This window comes from Alnus glutinosa, chromosome 8 (genome assembly GCF_958979055.1).
Source record: "Alnus glutinosa chromosome 8, dhAlnGlut1.1, whole genome shotgun sequence".
NCBI classification, from domain to species: domain Eukaryota; kingdom Viridiplantae; phylum Streptophyta; class Magnoliopsida; order Fagales; family Betulaceae; genus Alnus; species Alnus glutinosa.
In genome coordinates this window covers 18,326,959-18,340,671 of record NC_084893.1, presented here as the reverse complement: position 1 = coordinate 18,340,671, position 13,713 = coordinate 18,326,959, and the positions used below count along the sequence as shown (strand labels likewise).

At 38.4% G+C, this 13,713-nt stretch overlaps 1 non-coding gene across 1 annotated transcript; it reads left to right on the top strand.

The window, feature by feature from the left end:
* The first annotated feature begins 12,818 nt into the window (after positions 1-12,818).
* On the top strand, positions 12,819-12,898 carry LOC133876608 (small nucleolar RNA R21). The gene has a single exon (XR_009901596.1). It is a non-coding gene; the product is annotated as a small nucleolar RNA R21 (small nucleolar RNA).
* Positions 12,899-13,713: the final 815 nt, after the last annotated feature.

The window sequence follows — 13,713 nt, the reverse complement described above, 5'->3', positions numbered from 1 at the left end:
TTCCAATCATCGAAGTCGATGAGGTAATCATCAGATTGGTACTCAACTTGTTCTTCGTTGACAATCTCTGGGATCCTGTCTATTGAGGATTTAGAGCTTACATATGAGTTTGACTGAAAAATCTATTCATCTTACAAGTTTTTGTTTATTAGACTTTAACTTTTACTATTTTCATCTTTCTACCACACTTATCTCTGTAAATCAACTAAGTGTCCTAGATCATACATTGTGTTCTATCCGTGTGTCCTCCTGACTTAACCGGCCTTCTCTTGGCTCTAACTGCGCTGACGGCACGTTGACGGTAGTGTCATCTTTCTAAAAACCTAGAATCTTAACAGAGAGTAGAATGTAGCAAGCAGAATAGACAATAGCAATTCAAGGCAAATAACTAGCCACTTGGGCGGATGTACAGACTAAGCAGGAATATATCTCAACCGTGTGGCTCTGATGCCAAAAGGGGGCGAAAGCAGGTATACTTAGAAGTAAACAGTAGAAATGGTGGAATAGATGGAGAAATGGTGGGAGTAAGTTTTGTTAGATCTTGTGTTGGCTGTATTTTGTTGGACAAAATCACTTTTATGTAATGATGCTTATTATACAGGGATGCAGTTTTATTCAGAGTCTGCACTTCAGTTATGAGCTTCAAGAAGACTCTGTGCAGAAGCCAAAACAGTCAGTTCAATTCCCTTGCATTCGCCCGGATGGCGTGGTATTTCGTCCAGACGCTCATCTGTCAAACCATCATTCGTCTGGACGACGAAAACTTTCCGTCCAGACGTCCCTTTGTGTCCAGAAGCTTCGGACTGTTCAAGATTTCATCAGTTCGGACGTATTGGCGAATCGTCTGGCCGCTATTCAGAGTTCGAGAAGAATTCAAAGTTCAAGTACATCCGTTCAGACAACGTGGCAATATTGTTCGGACGCCATTCAGTGTTCGACAAGTTATAGGGTTTCTGTCTCAGACACAGATATGGGAAGACAGCTGCAACCGTCCGGACGATGTATGTTCCCATCTGGACGATGTATGTTTCCGTCCGGACGTGATCCTAAATAAGGCAAGTCGTGTAGAAGAAGTTCAAACCGTCCGGACGTCAGACTCCATGGTCCGGACGCTCAGACCTTATTATGGAAATTGCGTGTTGCAGAAGTGCAACCGTCAGGATGCTAGGGCAACACCGTTTGGACACTCTCTAGTATTTTTATCATAACCATCAAATCTATGTTTTCTAATGGCCTCAAGGCTAAAGAGCTGACATATTTCATGCTCTTTGTTTATGGCATAGACTTGTTCAACGGTTTTGACATGATGTTCACTCCGGAACGATGTCTTCAACCATTTTTTCCTGTAAATTTCTTTACTAGGAACCTTAGGGATGTTCCAATCATCGAAGTCAATGAAGGAATCATCAGATTGGTACTCAACTTGTTCTTCGTTGACAATCTCTGGGATCCTGGTTATTGAGGATCTAGAGCTTACAGATGAGTTAGATCTGAACAATCTATTCATCTTACAAGTTTTTGTTTATTAGACTTAAACTTGTACTGTTTTCATCTTTCTACCGCACTTATCTCTGTAAATCAACTAGGTGTCCTAGATCATACACTGTGTCCTATCCGTGTGTCCTCCCGACTTACTCGACCTTCCCTCGGCTCTAACTGCACTGACAGCACGTTGACGGCAGTGTCATCTTTCTAATAACCTAGAATCTTAACAGAGAGTAGAATGCAGTAAACAGAATAGACAATAGCAATTCAAGGTAAATAACCAGCCACTTGGGCAAATGTACAAACTAAACAGGAATATATCTCAACCGTGTGGCTCTGATACCAAAAGGGGGCGGAAGCAGGTATACTTAGAAGTAAACAGTAGAAATGGTGGAATAGATGGAGAAATGGTGGGAGTAAGTTTTGTTAGTTTTTGTGTTGGCTGCATTTTGTTAGACAAAATCACTTTTATGTAATGATGCAAATAACCAGCCACTTAGGCGGATGTACAGACTCAACAGGAATACAACTCAACCATGTGGCTCTGATTCCAAAAGAGAGCGGAAGTAGAGATACGTAGAAGTAAATAGTATATCAAAAGAGGGCGGAAGCAGAGATACTTAGAAGTAAATAGTAGAAATGGTAGAATAGATGGAGAAATGGTGGGAGTAAGTGAATAGAGTAATAAGCATACGTACTTCAAAATCAAAATTTGAATACAAAATTACAGAATATTCTATATATATATATAACTTTTGTTAGTTAACCATGTATGATGTGATTTATGTGTGTTTATAACTAATTAATATGTTAGTTAAACATACTATATAAATATTATTATCAAAGGATTATAAAATAAAAATGTGTGTTTATAATTTTTTTTTTTTTTATAAAAAAAACTAATTAAAAAATTAAAATGAATGATTGGAGCCGTTTTGGAAGAAAATGGCTCCAACTGTTGGAGTCATTTTCTTCAAAACCACCCTAACGGGTCATTTTGGGTGCGTGCGTGCAAGAAACGAAATTGTCCTGCACGCGCCACACAAAATTTTGGGGGCAATCCCAAAAATTTTCAAATTTTTTTTTCCTTCTAAAACTCTCTCATTACTCTTCTCTCTCTCTCTCTCTCTCTCTCTCTCTCTAGATATATATATATATATATATATATATATATCTGTTCTCGGATCCTCCGTCACTCTCTCTCTCATCGACACTGCTGGTTGCCACTTTCCGTCGACCACCGGTATGTCCTCTCTCTCTCTCTCTCTCAGATATTTGTAGACAAGGCTCTCGTTGGCCAAGACAAAGTAAGCACTGCTCCGCTCCCAGAAAAGGTTAGGGCTTTCTTTATTTATTATTATTTATAATTTTTACATTGTTGATTTTTTTGGGTTTTAACAATGTTGATTTTTTTGGGTTTAGGGTTTCTCTATGATGTAAAGAGTGCTTTTGTGCTCGTGTTTCTCAACTGAGTTGTGTTTCTTTTTCCCTTTTTGGGGCGTAGGGTAAGTTTTTAATCTGATACTCAGTGTTATGGTTTTGTTATGGCTTGAAATTTTTATTTAGTCTGGTTATGGGAATCTATAGGAAGAGTCTGAAGAGAAATGAAAGTTATTATTATTTTTTTAGTTCACATACTTTGAGGTGTACTGTCTCTTGTCCTAATCCAAAGTCCAAACCTGTCCAATTGTTTATGTTGGATTTTAATCAATGCTCTCCCATATAGCAGAAACAGGAACAAAAAAAAAATGAATATATATATATATATTTTAAAAAAATTCTCTTTCATGATCATTAACAAATAGCAAGTTTCACTAGCTTCATGGTAGGAAAACAAGATTGTCATTTGTAACATTGTCACATAACTTATTAATTTCTGCAAAAAGATTTCTATAGAAAGCAAACAAGTCTCTGAGATTGTCAAATATCATGTGATTCAAGAGGCCCTAAATTTAGAGATATGCACAGAGGAACGCTACAAATCAACAATCAAGAGTGTTTACTTGTAGGCAACAATGCTCCATTTTTTCCAAGGTCGATTAGTGAGATTATTAATGACCATTGCGACTTATATTATAATTGTTGGACTGAGGTCCCATTTGAAAATGAAGCAGATGTTAGAAAACCATGTGAAGGTACAACTTTCATTGCTTATGTGTGAAAAATGAAAGACTTCTAATTTACTGTGTGTGTGTGAACAATGTGTAACAAAATATCTAAGTGTGAAATTTAAATAAGACAGATATTTTGTTAACGAAGTGGAAACTCAATTAAAAGAAAAACCACTCCGGGGCAGCCAAACCCATGAATTCCACTATTCAGAAGACAAAGCTAGTAACAAAGCAGTAACACTCACATACCTCAATGCAGCGATCGTACCTTGCACTCTGACGTGTACCTATACACGAACGCTTCTCAAGTCTCCTACTTGAAGGGGTCTTCAATGGATTCCTTTAACTTAGGACTCCTCCCTAAGCTAGACTTCACACGATCAAGTCACACACCGAACAACTCTTAGAGAGCTAGCAGATCTTCACAATTTCTACCTAAATGCCCTCTCTAAGCTCAAGAGAATTCAATACTGAATTCTGTAAATAATACATGACGAGAGATGACGTGCCCGAGCACGATTCCTTGTTGCACCATAAAATGGCACTTCTCCCAATTGAGCACTAGGTTCTTCTCTTTACACCTCTCCAAAACCAACGTGAGGTGGTGCAAACACTCGTCAAAAGATGACCCGAAAACCGAAAAGTCGTCCATAAACACCTCCAGGAAACGCTCTACCATGTCAGAAAAGATGCTGATCATGCACCGCTGAAAAGTAGCTGGTGCATTGCATAAGCCAAAGGGCATGCGTCGGAAGGCGAACGTTCCGAACGGACAAGTGAAGGTCGTCTTCTCTTGGTCTTCAGGGTCCACAGGGACCTGGTTATATCCAGAATAACCATCCAAAAAGCAATAATACTCGTGCCCGGCCAACCGCTCCACCATTTGATCAATGAATGGAAGAGGAAAGTGATCTTTCCTGGTGGCGGTGTTTAGCTTGCGGTAGTCAATGCAGACTCTCCATCCAGACTGTACTCGAGTTGGAACCAACTCACCTTCCTTGTTCTGCACGACTGTAACTCCAGCTCGCTTGGGCACGACATGAATGGGGCTCACCCATTTACTGTCAGAGATGGGGTAGATGATGCCAGCATCCAACAACTTGATGACTTCTCCTCTGACGACTTCTTGCATGGTCGGGTTGAGCCTTCTCTGTGGCTCCCTCGATGGCTTGGTGTCTTCCTCCAAGTGTATCCTATGCATCACCACCGAAGGGCTGATTCCCTTAATGTCTTCAATGGTCCAGCCTATAGCTTCCTTATGCTCCCTCAAGACATCTAACAACCTCTCCTCCTGAGAGGTGTGAAGATCTGAAGCTATGATGACAGGCAAAGTGTCTGCTGGACCGAGGAACTTATACTTGAGATTGTCCGGTAGGGGCTTAAGTTCCTTCTTTGGAGGCTCAGGTACTGCTGCCTCCTCTTCCTTCTTGCTCTCCAGAGGAGCAAACTCCAAAACAGCATTTGCTTGCTCAAGCAGGACATCCAAGTCCAGATCCTCTCCAAATTGAGCAAGGCATGCTTCCAGGGGGTCTTGAATGCTTGATTCTTCAATGCTTTCCTCCAGGATTTCCTCTATCAAGCAGACATTGTTGATCTCATCACACTCCCTCGGCTGTTTGCTGATGGTGAAAATGTTCAGCTCTACCGTCATGTTGCCGAAAGAGATCTTCATTACCCCCGTCCTACAGTTGATCAGGGCGTTACCCGTAGCTAAGAATGGTCGCCCTAGGATTACCGATATCTGAACTCCAACGTTCTGTACCGGCTCGGTGTCAAGCACTATGAAATCCACAGGGAAGTAAAACTTATCCACCTTAATCAAAACATCCTCCACTATTCCCCGTGGTATCTTCACTGACCGATCAGCCAATTGCAATGTCATAGAGGTGGGCTTCAATTCTCCTAATCCTAATTGCAGGTAAACTGAATAGGGTAGGAGATTGACACTGGCTCCAAGGTCAAGCAGGGCCTTCTCAATGTGGCTGACTCCTATTGTGCAAGAGATGGTAGGACATCCAGGGTCCTTGTACTTGATGGGCAGCCGGTATTGGAGGATTGAGCTGACTTGCTCGGTTAAACAAACTTTCCTCGGGACATTGTTCCTCCGCTTGACGGTGATTAAGTCCTTCAAGAACTTGGCGTAAGACGGCACTTGCTGGATGGCATCCAAGAATGGAATGTTGATCTGCACTTGTTTGAATACCTCCCAAATGTCCTCGAATGTTCCTCCTTTCTTGGGCGCAAGAAGTCTATCAGGGTAAGGCGCCCTAGGTATAAACGGCCTAGGAGGAGTCTCTACGGTCGGAGCTAATGTAGATGGCTCGGCATCTTTCTTCTCGACGCTCCTGCTTCCTTGTTCTCCTTGTGCAGCAGGGTTCTCTTCCGGTTGAACCACTTGGTTGTCCACTTGTTTCCCTGATCTAAGTGTGACAACAGCTTGCACATGCTCCTGTCCATGCACTGCATTTGATGATCCTCCCTCGTGAAATTGCACTTTCGGATTCGGCACAGGCTGACTAGGGAGCTTTCCCTTCTCTCTCTCCCCCAGGTGACTAGCAATTTGCCCGATCTGGGTCTCCATCTTGGCAATAGCTTGAGTGTTCACCATGGTAGCATTCTTCACGTCATTGATGGATTGGCCGGTAATCTGGATGAAGGCCTTAAGAGTGTCTTCCAACGATGATTGTGAAGAAGAGGCAGGGGCTTGAGTGGGGGACTGGTATGATGGTGCTGGCTGGGCTGGACGGCTTTGATGGTGAACCGGCTGATGAAAACCAGGGGGGTATTGAGTATGAGATTGGTGAGGAGCTCCCCCTTGAGCCAAAGGCTGGTTCTGCTTCCAAGAAAAGTTAGGGTGGTTCCGCCACCCTGGATTGTATGATTCGGAGAAAGGTCCATTGGCTTGCTTTCGATAATCGTTGAAAGCGTTCACTTGCTCCATTGGTGATTCGACAAAAGTTGGCAATGATGGGCAAGTCTGTGCTAAGTGCAAGGGACTAGCACAGATGGAACATCAGTTAACATGGAATGGGTTGGCAGCATTCATGGATTTGCTAACAACTAGGGCTTCGACCTTTTTGGTAAGGGCATCTATCTTCATTTTTAATTCTACATCCTCCTTAACCTCATAGATGCCTCCCTTTTTCTGAATGCGAGCAGCCCTATCTCGACAGCTTGAAAAATCCCACTGTTGGGAATTGTCGGATAATTGATCTAAGGTCCTATATGCTTCCTCTCCCGTCAAACTTAGAAATGCGCCTCCGTTCATCGACTCGATCATGCTACGATTGGATTGAGTTAATCCTTGATAGAAAAATTGCACCAGTCTCCATTTCTCGTATCCATGTGGAGGGCACTTGATCAGCATATCTTGAAATCTCTCCCAACTCTCAGAAAATTTCTCATCTTCCTCTTGAGTAAATGAACTTATTTCCTTCCTACACTCATTGACTTTGGACATGGGGAAGAATTTGTTGTAGAACTTGTTGAGCAAGTTCTCCCAAGAAGTGATGGAACCAGGCATGTTTGAATCCAACCATGCTTTGGCCCTATCATGAAGTGAGAAAGGAAATAGCCTAAGATGCACAGACTCTTCAGAAAAATTTTGAAATTTGAAGGTGGCACAAATGTCCTTGAATTTCTTCACATGGCTATAAGGATTTTCGAGGTCTAAGCCATGGAATGCGGGTAGGAGTTGAATGACATGAGGCTTGAGGTCAAAATGAGTGGCATTGGTTGGGGGTAACACGATACATGAAGGAGAATTTGTTGCAACGGGTGCAAACAAATCCCTAAGTGTTCTAGTATGATCCACGTTTTCTCCCTGATTCCTCTCATTTTCATTTGCATGCATGTTATCTCCCATCTCAACAGAATTTCTAAGATTTCTCCTAAGAGTTCTTTCAATTTCGGGATCTAAAGATGTCAAGTCTAAGTTCAATGATCTTCTACCAAGCATACACCAAACATACACAAATGTTTAATCCCAAGAAAGCAATCAAACAAAAATAAAGAAAACAATTTGCTAATAGGGAACCAAGTTCTCCAAAGTACAATCTAGGCTAATTCCCAGGTAGGTGAGGGGGGTCACAATGGACACACTTAAATCCCAAGACCAATCCTTGCCAGAATTCACCTTGACATTGCCCTTAGATTGCTAAGTACCCTTACTAGCAAAATATATATTTTTTTTTTATAACAAAGAAAAATAACACAACTAAGATAAATTTGAAAGACTAACACAAATGCATACAATTTACACTAAGACAGCAGTAAAAATAAAGATAAGAATACTTACAAGTTGGGACCAAAAAGAATTTTTGGTAAAAATTTTCTGCTACTGATCTTATCCAGGAGCTGCCTTCTGAGTTGAAGTCGATCGATCGAACTTTTTATTCGATCGATCGAATGTTTGAAATTTGCAGGGCCCAGAAACAGAAACAAAAATAGAACAGAAAATCTCTCTTTTTTTTTATATGTTAGAACAAAATAACACAAATCTAGGATAATATAAAACACAAACTAAACAGAATTTTGAACTAAGTTATAATGAACTAAAAGGAAATTTAAACAAACAGCAAAATACTATTAAACAGAAACAAATTATGAACAAGAATGAACAAAATGGACTAAAAAAAAAATACTGGAACAGTGATACTTACCTAGTTCCGAGCTGCTGCTGTGCAGGAAATCGTTCGATCGAAGTATATTTCGATCGATCGAAAGTCGATCGATCGAATATAATGTCGATCGATCGTCTTTTTATAGTGCAGATTCTAAGTCGACCGATCGAAAGTCGATCGATCGAATTTATTTTCGATCGATCGATTTTTCAGGGCACCCAGTAAGTTGCAGAAGCTGCAGAACAGATCCGGGAAAAACAAAGAAAAGACTTAGAATGCAGAACAGAAGCTAAACAACAGCAAAAATGAAACAAAAATCTATCTAACTAGTAGAAAAACAAAATCAATCAAACAAAAACCAATTTTTGAACCGATTTCCCCGGCAACGGCTCCAAAAACTTGATGTGTATTTTAAATAGTACTCGCAAGTGCACGAATCGTTTTGCAATATAGTGTTATGCAAGTGTGAGGTCGATCCTACAGGGAAATGGTCAAATATTGGTGTCTTGCTTAATCAACCTCATTTTAACCTAGTTCCAAAGGTTTGAGACTTGATTCAAGAACAAAAGACTAAATGAAAAAGATGTAATGAAATATGTAAAATAAAAGGAACTAAGGTTAAGGAATCCACCAAACCAAATCCTACAACTCACACTCTTGGTTTCCACTTGAACACCCAAAGAACATTAAGCTTAGGGTGTTATTCAAGTTTCTTAACCATAAACCCAAGAACCATTAAATGAATCCAACACATTTACAAATCACAAAGAGTACCGATTGAAATCAAAACATCCAATGTATCATTCAATCACAATGGATATCATCATTCAAACCGATAAAACAATGTATTAGTCGGTTGAAACACATAAAATGTCCTCTATCCACCACTAACCACATTCATTGCAAAAAATAAAGCTTTAAATGAATGGAATTTGAACAACTAACATGATATATCATTAAATGTGCAAGTGGTACAGCAAGGTTGTGAGTGTCATCAATGGAAAGGTTTCATCCTCAACCCTAGTTGAGGTTACTAGCCTTCCATGACTAAGAACACCACAAGAAAATGATGAACAACCATGGAAATGAAAGAAAAGCTCTACAAAGAGAAAGTATTCTGAAAATAAACTACTGAATTACACTACAATAAGCACGAAATTAAAACTAACTACAGAGTTTCTGCTCTATTCTTTCCTCTCCTACTCTCTCTACTACTCTCTCAACAAGGGGATGGCTATGGCTTTTATAGAGGAAAGCCATGGCAAGAAATGACTCCTCTACCCTCCTCTAGGGTTCTTCTGCAGCTAGAGACAACCCCAAACACGAAACCAGCGTGTTCTGCAGCGGAAATCAGAGGGAGGACTGCTTTTTGGCTTCTGATTGGGCGTTCTGGCGCGCTCTGCAAAAGCAGTTTCTGGGAAAATTCGATCGATCGACTTTTATTTCGATCGATCGACTTCGGGCAAATATTCGATCGATCGAATTTTAAGTTCGATCGATCGACTTGTCAGGGTCTCCGAATTTCCAGTTATCTTCTTATGAAATTTGTCATTCCTCTCTTATTGTCCTACAGAAACAGAAAACACAAAAACTAACCAAAACATTAGAAAAATAACAAGGCTAAAGGTCTAACTAGTGCAAATCAAGGGGTCCAAATACACAATATTTGGCGCTCATCATTTTCCTTAGTCATGTATAGCTAAACTCTCATCTAGGGTTGAGGATGAAGCCTCACCATTGAGAGAAACTATGTTTTCATGCTTGTTTATGCTATTTGAGTTTATGGGCTTTTGATTTCTAATTGTTTTACTTCTATTTGATTTTTGAGATGATTTTTGGGTATCTCTTGTGATTTTCGGATACAAGTGATGATTTGAGGTTGTCTCATTTAATTGATTGCTTGGGTTTTATCTATCAAAACGTTGGGTATTCATTGTGTTTCGTTCAACGGGTACATTTGATGATTTGGTGAAAAACAAGGTATCCATTGTGATTTGTTCTTTGAATGGATACAATGGATTATGGGTGGACAATTGGGGCAGTTATTAACCGAAAATAACCGATAACCGCTAATAACCGCCAACAACCGCTACCAGAAAAATTGGGAAACCGAAAAAACTAGAAAAACCCCAACTGGATAACTGGGTACCCAGTTGCAGTTACCGGTTATTGCATTTTAAAAAACCGGTTAATAACCAGGTAACCAGTAACCGGCTTTTTTTATTATATATAATTATAATTTTATATATATATTACAAAAATGGAATTTAAAAAGTGGAATTATAGTTGAAATTATTTAGAGATAATTTAAAAAGTTTATCAAATCAAACTTTGGAACATTTTGAAACAGAATATGACATGAGGCAAATGTGTAACATATATATTTAGTTAAATCCAAGCAATAATCATAAGCATTACATACAGCACTCAATAGTCAACACCCTATGATTATAAGTGAAAAGCATCCAAAGAGAACAAATATATTCCAATATAAACCAAAATAAAGCAAATAAGCTGATAATTTAAATGATAAACCACGCTACTTATTTATAATAATCGAGGTTACTTTATGCTGTCAGACAAGCATCAACTTGGACGAAAGAAAGCAGCTAATAAAAATGCAACACTAGTTTTTGGAAGAAATTTTTGTCGTTGCCAATCAAGAGGAAAGTAAAAGCAGCCACAAAAACATGTAGCCAAGAAAAAATCAGTACGAGGTGGTATAAATATTTTTACAAAATAAATAAATAAACTTACGAAGAAGGAACTCACCCCCTCCTCCATCGGGTAGTTCAGCGCTAGTGGGATCAGATGCAGTGTTTGATGTGGTAGCATCCATATCAGATGAGACAGAAGCTTCAAGATTGTTAAATATCCAAAATGTTGCTTTCTCAATGTCCAATAAGTCCCCGTGATTGGATGAAAAAAAAAATGAAAAGATTCAACAATATATGAAAACCGGTTTTCAATAACCAGATAACCTGCGGTTGATTAAAACCGCATCTGGTACCGGTTGCGGTTGTGGTTATTGAAATGAGAATAACTGTGGACTCCAGTTACGGTTGCGGTTATGAGCAAATAACTAAAACCGCAACCGATTGTACACCCCTACAATGGATGATTTGGGGAACACCAGGTATCTTTTGTGATTTGTGTAAAGAACGGATTCATTGAATGATTCAAACGATTTGAAGCAAAGTAGAGTATACCTAAGATTTGTATGTGAGAACTTCAAATATGTGTTGATGAGCATGAGAATATGTTGCTATGATTTGGTGGGTGTGGATTCCAAAACCTTAGAATGTTATCTTTGATTTGTTAAGTTTATGTTTTATTTTGTTTAAAAACCCTAAATTTGGAACTAGGTTAAAATAAGATTAGTTTGAATAGAAATTTGATTTTTCGCAACACAATTCCCTATGGGATCGACCTTGCACTTGCAAAACACTATATTGCAAACAATTCGTGCACTTGCAAGTTAAATAAATTTGTACAACAATGTGTTTTATGTGCAGATAAAGAAAACTAGTGCCAAACCTGGTTCTCTCGAAATTTATAGGGATACACACAAGAAGAAGGACTGGTTAGACAATTTTTCCAATCGCAAGAATTTTCACACACACACATATCTGATATGTATTTGTTAGAAAGATTATTGATTATGATATGAGCTCTATTTTTCCTAGGCATGGAGGGAGATCTACTGGAGGTCAATGAAGCCAAGACAAAGTTTGAGGGCACTTTGGTTGTAGTTTTGTTTCTTAAAGACTTTCTATAATAGTAGGGACAGAGCCAGAAGCTCTTATGGGCAAGGGCAGTGGCCAAATTTTTATTTTTTACCTTATATATTTTTTTTGGTTTTTTTATAATTTTTTTTTCCAACCTTATTATTATTATTTTAAGAAATTGAGGGGGGGCCATGACCCTTACCAGCCCCCCTCCCTCTGTCCCTGTATAATAGTATAAAAGATTCGAACAATTATGGTTTGTATCTAGTATAAAAGATTTGAACAATTATGGTTTTTATTACAGGGTAAGTGATTAAGAAAATTTTCCATTTAAGAACTTTGAATAGTAAACTTCCATTGACTTGTTTATCAAGGTTAAAGAACTTTGAGTAAACAAAGCAAGGGAGTAGAATTATATAACACAATTTTCTTTTTAAGTGTATGCAGGATGGCAAGAGAGAAAGATGGGCAAGAAATTGCGGTGCTAAAGGGTTCAAGTGATGGTAAGTTATTTCAATCCCATTGTCATTCACTTATTGGTGGAAGTATTGTAAAATGTAGCAAGCAGGAGGTTTGCATAGAGTTATAAGGATGAGTACAAATTATTTGGAGTGTTTGGCTATTGACTATATATGTTCAATGGTTGCTGGTTGTTATAACTGTTGGTTGGATATATGGTTCCCAGTTTTGCCAAGTATATAAAATTTCACTATTTACGGGTTGTGGTTTTGGTAATTTTTGTGGCTAGTTTGAATAAGCATATGCCTTATAAATGCACTATGATTGTTGATTTTTTGCATACAAATTGTCATGAATGTGATGTGTGTGCCTTAATTATTTATATGTGAATTTTGTTCAAGAATTTTGCTTTCAATCCCAATGAAGAATTTATGTGAAAATTAGAAGTAGTGGCCTCGATATTTATTTGATGAGCATTGGATTATGAGGGATTTGCTACATCCTATACTTTCTTACCTTTTTCTAGTGGTAACCTTAGTTCATGTCCATAAACTAGATAATTATTATTCTAATGCCACAGTACAAATTATTATTCTATCCATTTCTCCAGTCCAAAGGTTACTTAAGAAAACTAACATCAAGATGTTAAACATTAGAATTAATCATCAAATATAAATGGTATTTTAAATTCCTAAGATTTTTAATAATTTAAAAGCTTTTCTTGTATTTTGTATAAGACTTTGTATAAGCTTTGGTTTGTAATGGTTTGTATTATGATAATAGGTGCATCTGAATTTAAAAGGATCCTCGAAAACTTCTAGACTATGTTAACTTTATCTTCTTTTCTTTTCTTTTCCTTTTCTTGCCCTAGAATCTGTCCCTCTACTCCTTAGAATTGTCAATTAGAATGAACGTGGACTTCCTATTATCATTCAAGCATAAGATTATCTTATATGTTGAGTTATTCATAACATTAGTTATGTTTATTCTATTTGTCTATCCTTAAGCAAAGAGGAAATTCTGTCATGTTGCTTGATCCAGCTGTTTTTCATGTTCATAGACATCTTATTTCTGTCTGCAGTGAGATGTTAAATTGTGGCTTTTCTAGTGTTTGCGGTTTGTAGTATAAATTTGACATACATTTGTGCTCCAATATTATCATTGAATTACTTGCATCTGGATTTTGGAGTTTAGAATTTTGGATCGTCTTAATCTGTAAGCAGACATATCTAGGAAGTAGAATTTTTTAATTGTCTTATCTCTTTGAAAAGTTGCAATTCCAGATCCGAGTTTAACACTTGGATGTGT